Here is a 13325-nt window from a genome sequence, read left to right as displayed (position 1 = left end):
ATGCTCAGGTGGGCTGGTTCTGCAGTGTAGATGGTGCCCATGAATTATAGAGCCTATGGAGAGGAGAGCTGGTCTTGTGGTAACAAGCATGACTTGTCCCCATAGCTAAGCAGGGTCTGCCCTGGTTGCATCTGAATGGGAGACTTGATGTGTGAGCACTGCAAGATATTCCCCTCAGGGGATGGAGCCGGTCTGGGAGGAGCAGAAAGTTCCAAGTTCCCTCCCTGGCTTTTCCAAGATAGGGCTGAGAGAGATTCCTGCCTGCAACCTTGGAGAAGCCGCTGCCAGTCTGTGAAGACAATACTGAGCTGGACAGACCAAGGGTCTGACTCAGTATATGGCAGTTTCCTATGTTCCTATGTTCCTAGTCTGTCCAGCTTTTCGGAGGAAGGAAGTTCTGGTGGCACAAAAGATAAGATGCCCAAACCTGGTTGCTAGAAGCTCTGGATTGAATAATGCGCACCCCACTGCCTGATGCAGTGTCAATGGATCCTAAAGTTGGAAGGCCTGAATGCTGCTTGTGTCCAACCTCCTACTCCAAGAAGGGAGCAAAGCCACCATCCCACCAGCTGGTAGGTTCCAAACTTCATAAATCATCCCATTAGTTTGCATCCATCTTGTTCTCCGGGTTTTAGGAGAACAGCTCTTTGGCTTTCACGGTGGGCCTTTCCCCAGACAACTGATGGGCTTCCTGAACAGTTAAGCTGCGGCTTCTGTTAAATGAATCGGTGAATAATTTAGCACCTTGCTCCAATCTCTGGGTATTAGGTTGTGCACTTTCTTTATAGCTGAGGATTTACAGACTTGCCAAAGGTGATTCCAAAAAATCTGCCTAAGGAATAACAATAAAACAAAACTAAAATGTTGAGGTGTTGGTGACTTTCTGAGTGTCTTAAGTCCATGGAAATAAATGCTCATTCCAAAACCTTTTTGTGGCATCTCCCCCCCCGCCGCCCCCCAAAAAACAAAAAAACCCAAACATTTTCACACATTGGCTTTGTCTCAAGAGAGTGTAAGTAAGCCTGCTTTGGAGAGCTGGCTTGCTTTACTCAGAGCAGGATGATCATGAATGGAGACAATTAGAAGTTTTGCTTAACATGAAGCACCATAAGGAACAGATTGACGCTGCAAGCAAATAGGCACGCAGGAGGCATTATTAATTGTGTGCATATGGTTTTAAAAACAGTAATGCTGAGAAGCAGTTCAGCTGCTGAAAAATGCAGCAGTCATATAAAACGAAAAGATGACGGACAACAGAGGTCACACATTATATGCAATGGTTAATATTGTGCAATTGTGGGGGGAAACAGGATGGCATGATTAGAACTCCCAATGACTCTTTAAAAAATGGCATGCAGGGCAAGCGCGATTTGAATCTGGGTCTCACCATAGGCAAAAGGGGATTTTATTCAACCCTTTGTTTCTACACTGATTTTCTGACTTAAATTGCTTCCCTCTAAAGATGCTGTTACGAGCACAGTTTTGTGCCCATTAGTGTTCCTCTCCGTGTCATAGAAAGCAGACTTCTACTGAGTCAGACCTTTGGTCCATCTAGCTCAGTCTTGTCTGCAAAGACTGCTCTGCAGGCAGGAGTCTCTCCCAGCCGTGTCTGGAGAAGCCAGGGAGGGAACTTGGAGCCTTCTGCATGCAAGCAAGCAGGTGCTCTTCCCAGATGCAAGCAGACAGGTGCTCTTATTATTTATTATTTATTATTTTTTACATTTTATATCCTGCTCTTCCTCCAAGGAGTCCCGAGCAGTGTCCTAAATACTTAAGTTTCTCCTCACAACAACCCTGTGAAGTAGGTTAGGCTGAGAGAGAAGTGACTGGCCCAAAGAGTCACCTAGCAAGTCTCATGGCTGAATGGGGATTTGAACTCGGGTCTCCCCGGTCCTAGTCCAACACTCTAACCACTACACCACGCTGGCTCTCTTCCCAGAGGCAAGTAGGCAGGTGCTCTTCCCTGTTCCTTAAGGGGAATATCTTACAGTGCTCACGCACATAATCTCCCATTCAAATGCAAACCAAGGTGCACCTGCTTAGCAAAGGGGACAACTCATGCTTGCTACCACAAGACCAGCTTTCCTCCCACATATATGTCTAATAGTACATTCCTATCTGTACCCTGCATTTGAGGGGTCATGTGCCGAGGAGAGCTGGTCTTGTGGGAGCAAGCATGGCTTGTCCCCTTAGCTAAGCAGGGTCTGTACTGGCTTGCATTTGAATGGGAGACTAGAAGTGTGAGCACTGGAAGAGATTCCCATCAGGGGATGGAGCCGCTCTGGGAAGAGCAGAAGGTTTCAAGTTCCCTCCCTGGCAGCATCTTCAAGACAGGGCTGAGAGAGAGACTCCTGCCTGCAACCTTTGAGAAGCCACTGCCAGTTTGCATAGACCAGGGATTCTCAACGTTGGGTCTCCAGATGTGATTGGACTTCAACTCCCATAATCCCCAGCCCCAGTGGGTTGGGGATGATGGGAGTTGAAGTCCAATCACATCTGAGGACCCAACGTTGAGAATCCCTGGTGTAGACAATACTGAGGAAGATAGTCCAATGGACGGGCTTGGTATATGGCAACTGCCTATGTTCCTAGGTTCACTTTTAAAAAGGACACACGTGCAGCCATTTGCACACACAAAAAACAGGTCTATAGAGACACCTGCATCCCTATACAATGAAATGTCTGACGAGAGCTCGTGTCTCCTCAGAAAAGGTTCCGAGGCTGACCCCCAAGCAGTCTCCTTCAGCCCTTTCTCGTTTCCCGCCTTTTCTCCCCCACCTCAGTCCTGTCACTAGCAGAAGGGGGTCCTCCTGCCTTTTCAGCACCTCTGAGGCAAAGCAGGCATCTAGAACATGTTTTTGTTACTCATCTTATGTCTCTGTACGGCCTACACATATGTACAGTTATTCACATAGTCAGTTCAACGCGCGCACAGGACTGTGCTCCCTCTCCGTACTTTGCATTTGCCTGTAGCCAGATTTACTGATAAAATGGACACATGCGCAGTCATTTGTGTAGAAACATGCACATGCGCACGGACACCTGTATGCACCTACCACAAAATGCTTCAATCGAGCTTGTTTTAGCCATGCTGACCCTAGAAGGGGTTCCTTCATGCCACGTGTTTCTGCCTTTTTTTCACCTCAGCCCTGCTACTGGGAGTTCGAGTTCTCCCTTCTGCCTTTTTATTTCAGAGTCGCAGTTCTCCTTTCTCAACCTTGTTTTTATAACTCAAACCTATTTCTGAGTTTTGAGTTCTCTCCTCTGGAAGGAGTTGGAGTTCTCCTTTCTTTCTATCTCTCCCTCCCCACCCCGCCCGGCCTATTTTATTTCAGTGAGCATATTGGGCAGGAATGGCAAATTTTTAATATTAAAACATCTTTTAAGAAGATGGTTCTTGACCTTGGGAGAGTTGTGTTGCAAAGGGTGTGTGCTTGTATTATGCCATTTTTTGTCTTCGTTTGAGCTGCCCAGGGAACGTTTATGAAGGGGCAGCTATGTAAATAAAGCGGTTTGTTATATAAATATAATAGAGGCTCCTGAGCTCGCTATTCTCCTGAGGAAGCAGGCCCCCCCCCATTCATGGAGGAGAGCTGGTCTTGTGGTAGCAAGCATTTCTCGCCCCCTTTGCTAAGCAGGGTCCACCCTGGTTTGCATTGGAATGGGAGACTCCATGTGTGAGCACTGTAAGATATTCCCCTGAATAGGGGTCACTATGGGAAGAGCACCTGCCTGCTTGCATGCAGAAAGTGCCAAGTTCCCTCCCTGGCAGCATCTCCAAGATAGGGCTGAGAGGGACTCCTGCCTCTGCAACCTTGGAGAAGCCGCTGCCAGTCCGTGTAGACAATGCTGAGCTAGTTGGACCAAGGGTCTGACTCAGTATCTGGCAGTTTCCTATGTTCCTCCCCTCCCCTCTGTGAGTATGGCTTGAGGCAAATGGCCACACTAAGGCTTGGCCTCTGAGGTACTGTGGCCAGAACCTGAGGGGTATACTCGTGTGAAACAAGAGCCATAACCCATAATTTGGCTTTTTAAAAAGCCAAATTCTGGAGAAGACAGCAGCTGCCATTTTCCTTCCTCTGCTGAGCAAAGGGCTTCCCTCCCCCTCGTTATTAGGCCCAGGTGTGTCAAGTGCAAAATGGCAGCCGGTCAGCCCCCAACACAACGGAGCCAGAGGGCAGTTTTCCAGGCCTGGTCTCAGAGTAAGGGGACCTGGTTGCATTTGGTGTCATCTGGGACCTGGTTGCATCTGGTTGTATTATGCCATTTTTTGTCGTCGTTTGAGCTGCCCAGAGAATGTTTATGAAGGGGCAGCTATGTCAATAAAGCTGTTTGTTATATAAATATAATAGAGGCTCCCGAGCTCCCTATTCTCCTGAGGAAGATGGTGGACTCTGTCTCTCAACCAGAAGGAAGCCTAACCAGGAGCAAAGACTGACCCATTGCAGATGCCCGGGAACAGAAATGCATAGTAAGTTCATATGTTTGTGTTCATACTAAGTGTATAGTCAGTTACCATTTCTTGGTCTGGTTGCTTTCCTCTGTGCTCTGCCTTGAGGCCAATGGCAAAAGACAGCTCTAAAAACTCAAGTAGCTGCATTTATTTTATTCATTCATTCATGCATTCTTTCTATTTACTCTGTTCAGTCAGTAACTTCAAGGTGATTTACAAGCATAGTAAAAACAATCGCAAACAGCAAAGTGTAGCCCAGAGGCTACATTTTGAGAAGAATGGAAATAAAAACAATGAAACTGATCATCCATCTTTCCCTAACTAGTAGTCTTTTTCCCTGAAGTCTTTTAAAATTTATTTGCAATGTACATCATTTACAAAAAATATTGCTACAAGTAAAAAAAAAAGTAGCAAAGTATATTAGAAACAATAGTATTAAAACACACACACACTCACAAAGCATGAAGCACCACAATCCAGTATGCAGTTTGCTTCTCTAATCTAAACTTGAAATCTAGAGATGAAATATCTGGTAGCATACAGCATATGTAAATATATTACATCATGCCAAGCACTCGATAACTGTGAATATGATCGGGTACTTTATAATTCCAGTATACTATGAATTTACTCCAATTGTGAACAAATCTGCTTTCTAGTTTGAAAGCTCAGATGATGATCAGTTTTCAACTGCCTTTAGAAAGCCAGGCTGCGCGGGGTGTGTGTCTATGTGTGTTATAGCTGCTTCCTTCCCAAACACAAAGTAATCTTATATAAATTTAACCAAGAATTTATTTTTTTTTAAACTCCATTTTCTCTCCCTCCTTTTCCTTTTTGACCCCCCCCTTCACACACACTCTGCCTCTTGTAGCAGTTGGCCTACAACTTGAATAAATCCCTGGCTATTGGCCACTGTGGCTGCGGATTATGGGCTTTGTAGTCCAAAAACAACTGGGGGCCGAAGTTGAACAGGCCTGCTCAGGGGCATAGCAAGGTTGGCGTGGGCCCAGAGACAAGATTTTAAAATGCCGCCTCTCTCACTGAAGCTCAGCTCATGAAGTAAAGAAATCTTACATGAGGCTGAATAGTGGTAACAAAAAGCATATGTGCCACAATAGAACATCATCCTAAATTATTTTTAAAAGGTTTTGTAAATTGTGGACGATGCAAGTCATTGAATGGTACTGGAGAAAGACCTGCTGTTCTGGTAGCTCCAGGTATTAACACTCAGATCAGTTTTGGAGGATGAATACAATTGAAGGAAGCCTGGGTGGGTGCATGGCTGGGGGAGTCGGTCATGTGACTTCCCTCTGGGTGCACCCCAAGGCACTGGGCCCCCATACAACTGACTCCCCTTGCCCTATTATAGTTACACCCCTGGGCCTGCTCTACAGGATCATGGGGACAAATTTCTAAAGAACAAAACATAAAAGATACTGGATAGGATACAATGGAGGGGGTGGGTGGGGGGTAGTACAAAACCTAACCAGAGCTCATTCCATGACCTGGGGGCAATTACAGAGAAGGCCCTGTCCCACATACCTGATAACCTCACCTGCAAAGGAGAGTTGCACATGGAACAAGTTGGGTGGCTTTACAGACTCCAGAGCTGCCCGTCTTAGTACTGCAGTCTTTCAAGACTCGGCTGCCACCCGGGGACCTGAAGTCTGGCGGTTTTAGGGGTCTGCTCAGCCCTGACCCCACATGGTTTAAAACATTTTCTTTAGCCGCGCTATAAAATGAAAAGCAAGTTGGGCTGTGTGTGCGGGCAGTGTGTGTGTGTCTGTGTTAAACTTTTATCCGTGAAAACTGGTGCAACTCAGCTCATCCAAGAGAAGTCAAGCAGGAACGGAGGAAGTGCCCTAGATCGAGTCAGACCCTTGGTCCGTCTAGCTCAGTATTGTCTACACTGACTGGCAGCAGCTCCTTCAAGGTTGCAGGCAGGAGTCTCTCCCAGCCTGGCCTGGAAATGAGGTTGCCGGGGACTGATTCTGGGACCTGCGTGCAAAGAAGATGATCTACCGCTGCGCTGTGGCTCCATCCACACCCTCCGTTCTAAATATTATTTTGCTCCTCCACATTTCCCGTTGCTCAGGCAAAGTGGGGGTTGTGGGCCACATGTTGGCAGTGATAACGTCTCGTTTGGCTCGGGATCTGAGCTAGATGGGGAGGGCCAGTAGCACAGAGCTACAGCAGTTGCTTTGCGTGCAGAAGGTCTCGGGTTCAGTCCCTGGCAGCATCTCCCGGTAGGGCTGGGAAAGACTCCTGCCTGGAACCAGCTGCCAGTCAGTGTGGAGAACGCTGAGCTAGATGGACTGACAACCTGCCTTGGTATAAGGCAGTTCCCTATTTTCTTCTGATTCAGCAAGGTAGTTCTTATTTTAGAAATCAAACCCTGGGCTACCACCCTCGGCCTCCTCTCCAAGGTCAATAGCAGTTCTGAGCTGGCATCAACTAGACACCATTTCCCCCCCTGCCCAACCCAACCGAAAAATAGAAGGCAAGGTTTGGATGCAAAGCAAGCAAGTCATCCAAGCGCATTGCTTTCTTCCTTTTTTTTTTTTTTTTTTTTGAGGCTTTTCCTGTCCTTGTTCCAAAGAATCTTCTCCAGTTATTGTGTCCTTGGCCGGAGAGACAGATCTTGTCGTATCCTGGCCTTCCCCTTGCAAAGAACATCCAGGGAGCTATGATCTGTCATGAAGCCATCTGAATAGACAAAGGAGAACTTGGGTTTCAGAGTAAAGGGAACGAGTCCTTTTGAAGCCAGCGAGGGTTTTTTCCTCTCCTCCGTCAGCTGGAAAGAGGGCAAAGGACCGCTTTCCCTCTCGTTTCAAATTCTTGCTCCCCCCACCATCTCTCTTTACCAGTTCAAAGTCCCAATTTGACAAGATCAGGCTTGCGCTGAAAGATCTCTCCACGAGGCCTAGGCGGGGTGGCGGCGAGGTCCCATGGGCCTGTGAGATGTGTCAGGCCCGTGTGATCCTGGAAGGGCTGGTAATCTGCTGGGTCTCACAACCCTGTCTTTTTTGTGGACCAGCTGCGATAAAAGAAGGGTTTATCTCGCTGCCAAAGAGCATCAATGGGTGGTTAAGGGCTTGAGATTTCCACACCTACAACAGAAGGGGGGTGGGGGGTGGGAGAGGAGCCGCTTTTTCACGGCACACAGAAATGCCCTTTCAGAGCCCTCCAACCCTCACTGTTTGGGTTGACTCGCATCCCTGGCATGTGTCTACAGGAACCTTTCCTTTCCCTGGGAAACAAAAAAACCAAAAGCAAGAGTTAGTATTGCTGATCAGCAGTGTCTAATCTCAACCCTTTCTTCCAGTACAGCTGGCTGCGTGTGTGCGCGTGTGCGTTTGTGCATGTGTGCGCTTGAGCGCGTGCTTGTGCATTCCCCTCGCCCACAGTTACTTTAGGACTACAACTCCCTTAATCCCCAGCCATAGTGGCCACCAGTCAGGGATCATGGGAGTTGTAGGCCAACATCTGCAGGAGGGCCGAAGTGGATCAGGTCTCGTCCATACCGACCGACCGATAGCGATTTTCCAGGGTTTCAGGCAGGGGTCTGTCCCAACCCTAGCCGGAGCTGTGCCAGGGGTTGGACACGGTTTCCTTAAATCCAGTTTCAATCTCCAGACTCATCCCACTTCCTTCGGACTGGAAGAAACCTTCCGGTCGGGCTGCCTTAAGAATCCTGGCAGGGAGCTCTTAACAGCTGTGTGGAGTCTGAACACAACAGCTAAAGTTAAACAGTCACCCTCAGGTGGAAATGGGTGCTGTCCCATGATGCCTCCCAACTCCAGTCCTGATTTCTAACCTCCTTGGACCCTGGGGGCTCTTTGGGACCTTGCAGACCACTGCTGAACCACCATTTCACAGGCAGTACAGATTTAACATGGGGAGGAGAAGGCAGCAACAGAACAGCATTGAGTGGGGAAAGTAAAAATCTTCCTCAGATGCTAGGAAAGGTAAGGCCAATACATTTTGGGCACAATATCCTTTTTCAGCAAACTTAATAGCAACTTTATTTATTAGCTGCCCCAGAACATATAAAGAGTTATTCACACACAAAAGCCCATCATGTGTACCTTTAAAACAATAAAATAATCTGTTGCCATCTTGGTGCACATTCAAATGTTGCAAATTAAGGCTGATATCCTATAGACAATTGAATCAGAGTTAAATCCCATTAAATACACACCATGGGGCTTGCTCCCAGGCAAATGTTGCTACACATCACTCATGCATTGATGTAAAGTTTAAAAATCTGAAAGGCTGAGAAAGACAATAAATAAAACCATCACAGGACAAGCAGGTAGTTTTCGCTCTCATTCAACCTCCACACCTTGGACTGTGAATGCCAGAAGATCGTAAAGAAGGTTCTTGCTGAATTGCTGTTGAAATGCTCTTCAATATCATTCAGCAGCTTAAGAAAAGAAAGTGCAGTGGATATTTGGAAGCGAAAGCAAGGAAGGCTGGAAATGCTCTTGTTTGCAAAAGCATTGTCAGCTTGCATTGTTATCCCTGCAGTTTTAGACACTAGTGGGGGATACCAGAAAGGGAAGGGCACGAAAAAGAGCCCAGGGCTTACCTCTTATTTCATCCTTTCAGTAGTAGGACACATGCTTTTCTTGCAAAGGATGCCAGGTTTGATGCTTGACCCTTTTGCTCAAAAGGATCTTGAGCAGCAAAGTTAAGAAGGAGAACTTAAGAAGCTATATCGCTAGTCAGAGTAGCTCATTTGGGGCTGGAGGAACATAGTTATCTGACTCTGTGTAAGGCAGCTTCCTATGTTCATAAAAGAGAGGAGAGCTTGAATTGTGGTAGCGGTCATGAATTGTCCCCTTGGCTAAGCTGGGTCCACCCTGGTTTGCATTTGGATGGGAGATTACATGTGTGAGCACTGTAAGATATTCCCCTTAGGGGATGGGGCCGCTCTGGACAGAGCACTTGCATGCTTGTATGTAGAAAGTTCCGAGTTCCCACCCTGCCTGCAACCTTGGAGAAACCACTGCCAGCCAATGTAGACAACACCGAGCTAGATGGACCAGTGGTCTGACTCAGTATAAGGCAGCTTCCTATGTTCCTATATCGTACAATATACTTGTAAAGATAGCAAGATGTTTAAGATGGCCTGACCTCTCTGGATCAGAATAATTTACCTCTGAGTCCCATCTGTCTGTCTCTTCTCGGTCTTCCTCTAGCTCTGTCCCTCTTCCATGAATAGGCGACTCATCTATGGAGAGTCAAAAAGAAAACGGCGCCTCTCACACACACCATTGGCCACAAGGTCCTCAGTAACACTTGGGCTGTTTTGGGTGGTGGCAAAGGGAGTAAATATGTGAATTTCAAATGTTTTTCTGTGTGGAGAATCTGTTTGGATTTGAACAGGAAGCTGGGGAGAGAAGGCGTATAGGTAGAAATATTAATGAAGGGTTTTTCTTTCTGTTATAAAGGGCTCCATTCAAAGGATTTCAAAGAAGAAAATATGACTCTTAGGGGACCCAGTGTTGATCTGCCAAGTCCAAGAATCTGGTATGCATTTTAAATATATATATTTAAAATGGCCTGCGTGAGAGGTAGAAGCTGAGATGGCAATAAGGTTCTCAGAGTGAAGACATTTCTGAAATTGGGACGCACTTAAATTGATGCATAGTTTCAGGGAACCAAGCGTGTTGAAAGGGGTTCAGGTAAGCATGTGCAGGCCATAATCGATGTGTGTGCCTTAGACTATTTCTGACTTGCCTTTGTGTTCAGTGCTTGACTTATACAAATCAAGGTGTTTTATTACATACACGCTTATTTCACAGATGAAAATAATGACACACTTGTACCACCTCTGTTTTCATACCAGGGAGCACTAGTCGAAGGCCGTCCCCTGTCAGTACTTGGTGCTGAAGGCACCACTTCCGCCAGCTGTTTGCAGTATGTGTTTACTCTGCAATAGGGATGTGCAAAAATTTGAACGGAATTGATTCAACTCGAAACTGCTTGCAGAGAATGGGATTCCTCCAAATCGATTCAAATTCGCCTGAACTCGAATTGAATTCATTTGAATTTGATTTGAATTGGGTTCTAATTTGCCCAGATTTGAATCAATTCAAATGGATCCCATTCTGTGCAAGCAGTGTCAAGTCGATTCGATTGAAACCCAATTAGAATTTGAATCGGTCGATTATTTTTGGGGGGGGCACCTCGCTACTCTTCAACAACTCATTCTCCATATCAAAAAGGATATTGTAGAGTTTTTAAAGGGGCAGAATAGGGCAACTGAAAAGATCAGGGGGCTGCAGCACCTTCCTTCTGAGGAAATACTACAATGTTTGGGGCTTTTTTCCACCTCGGCCACGAATTTGCTCCGTGGCTTTAGGCAAATGGCCCCCCCTCACTTTCAGCTGCAAGATGGGGAAGGATAATGATAGGTACATAGAAAGCTGCCTTGTACTGAGTCTGGCCATTGGTTCATTTGGCTCAGTATAATCTATACTGACTGGCAGCAGCTCTCCAAGGTTACAGGCAGGAGTCTCTCTGAACTTAGAAGGAGGCTGGAGTCGACCTTCCCTGGGTTCCAAGGCAGGTTTCCCAGGGCACTTGGACCTTGGCAGCTGCCCAACAGTACCGTGAGCTGGTGCCATTTTAGCAAGGCCTTCTCCAAAGACAAGAATAGGGGCAGTGATTTACCAGGGACAGACAACAAAAATAGGGACCATCCCTGGTAAATGATGTTGGGGGTTGTAACTTTTATCCCCCAGTTAATTAGCACTCCAGTTACAGAGTAGAATGCATAGTTTAGTTGTTGCAGCTATTTAGAGAAGACACATGGAGATTCTTGTAGAACTAAATACTAAGTATTTATTGGTGCAGCGGGGAAATGCTTGCCTAGCAAGCCAGAGGTTGTCGGTTCGAATCCCTGCTGGTGTGTTTCCCAGACTATGGGAAACACCTATATTGGCAGCAGTGATATAGGAAGATGCTGAAAGGCATAATCTCATACTGCGTGGGAGATGGCCATGGTAAATCCCTCCTGTATTCTACCAAAAGAAAACCACAGGGCTCTGTGGGTGCCACGAGTCGACACCGACTCGACGGCATGCTTTACCTTTACTTTACTCTCGCAAAACAAACACTTTCGTTCCTTGGCAGGCCTAACACTAGGACCAGGAATCATCCCATGAAACGGATTGCCAGGAAGTTTAGGACTGAGAGAATAAGTACCTTTTCACACAGAGCATAATTAACCTATGCGATTCTCTACCACGTGATGTGGTGTTGGCCATAGCCTGGATGGCTTTAAAAGGGGCTTGAGCAAATTCATGGAGGGACAGGTCTATCAATGGCTACTAGTCTGGTGGCTAGAGGCCACCTCCAGCCTCCGAGGCACGATGCCTCCGAATACCAGTTGCAGGGAAGCAACAGCAGGAGAGAAGGTGTGCCCTCCCCTCTTGCCTGTGGGCTTCTCAGAGGCATTGGGGTGCTTTCCAGACTAGCTCCTCAACAGCAGCAAAATGCCTCCGTTCGGGCAAGTCACATGGAAAATGTAAACATCAGGGGAAGGAGTCTTGCAGCAATGAACCCCCCCAAATAACAACTTCCTTACGCTGGATATACAACGTCCTACTCCTAGCTCTATATCGCAGCGATTAAATTTGAGACAAGGAATGGCCCCCTGCTGTCCGTGTTCGGACTGCGGTGTTACAACGCAGGAAGTGTGAAAGCACACTTCTGAGATCCGCCTTGATGCCATTCCAGGGTCTAATCTGGAAAGCACCCTGGTGAAAAACAGGATAGGCCTGCGGCCTGATCCAGCAGGGCTGTTCTTAAATCCTTATATTCTTAACATAGCAACCACCCTGTGATTGCTCTCGTTATGCTGAGAGATAAGTGGCTGACCCAGAGTCACTCCATGAGTTCCATGGCTGAGCAGGGGCTTGACCTTGGGTGTCTCTGATCCTAGTCCAATGCTCTAACCAACACACCACACTGGCTCTCGGAGACCACTTCATATTATCACTACTTCATAAGTACTAAAAATCTCAGCTCTGGAGAGGCCCGCATTTTATGGAAGGTCTCTGGTCCTTCGTGACCAGCTTCTGCACCCTCCCAAAGTGACAGCTCCTAAGGTCCTTTGTCCAGGGAAGGGCCACGAGATGGTTAGAGAGACTTCAGTCCCAACAGATGCCTATTTGTCCTTTGACTGCTCGAACCAGAAAGCCTTGATTCAGGAGCTGGCTACTGCTCTGCCCACTGCTGGCTCTCCTCAGGACATCCTTGTCCATCAGGTAAGGGAAAGATCTGTCACCCAGCTGCTATATTGGCAGAAGGAAAAACAGAAAGGAAGCTCCGTTCTGGTGTTTCCTTTTCAAGATGACCCAGAGGGTTTGTGAGAGACATGTAGGCTGGAGAGGCCCAATAAAACCCATTGAGAGAGGCAGCTTGTTCTTGGGGGATGAGAAGACTTAAGCATTGACTTTGGGCTCTGTGTGTGTGTGAGTGTGAAAGAAAAGCGTATGAAGCCTGCCACCCTGCAAAGCAAACTTGCTTTCTGCTGACTCTGGTTTCTGACACACCCAGCCGAGGTGACTCCTTTGGCCCACCTAACAAATGCTTCTTAACATGACTGGCAAGTTTTTCACACCCACCTTGTGTAAACTGCGAGTTATTAATGCTGGATTTGAATGGAAACGCTGCCACCAGGCCAGGCCATTGCATTGGCAGTGTTGGATGAGGGGAAGGAAAAAGGTCAGATGAGGACAATGGAGCAGTGACGAGTTGCAGGTAGAGAGAAATAGTGGCTTGTTATGCTCGAGGAAAGATCACCAGACAGAAGGAGAAAGGGGCTCCAAACCATGGCTTTGGCAGCAGCAGGTTTAAA

General features: G+C 47.0%; 1 protein-coding gene across 6 annotated transcripts in view; it reads left to right on the top strand.

The window, feature by feature from the left end:
• The first annotated feature begins 4171 nt into the window (after nucleotides 1-4171).
• Nucleotides 4172-13325, top strand: part of LOC128339079 (collagen alpha-1(XXVII) chain-like) — a 285851-nt gene continuing 276697 nt past the window's right edge. For all 6 annotated transcript variants that reach the window (XR_008312830.1, XM_053282602.1, XM_053282601.1 and 3 more), the window contains exons 1-2: nucleotides 4172-4471; nucleotides 9910-9988. The gene's annotated coding sequence lies outside the window, so the exon portion shown is untranslated. The remainder of the gene's footprint in view (nucleotides 4472-9909; nucleotides 9989-13325) is intronic.

The sequence above is a fragment of the Hemicordylus capensis genome, chromosome 17 (assembly GCF_027244095.1).
Source record: "Hemicordylus capensis ecotype Gifberg chromosome 17, rHemCap1.1.pri, whole genome shotgun sequence".
Taxonomy (NCBI): Eukaryota; Metazoa; Chordata; class Lepidosauria; order Squamata; family Cordylidae; genus Hemicordylus; species Hemicordylus capensis.
Note: the sequence above shows the minus strand (reverse complement) of the source record. Positions and strands in the feature narration are given on the sequence as shown.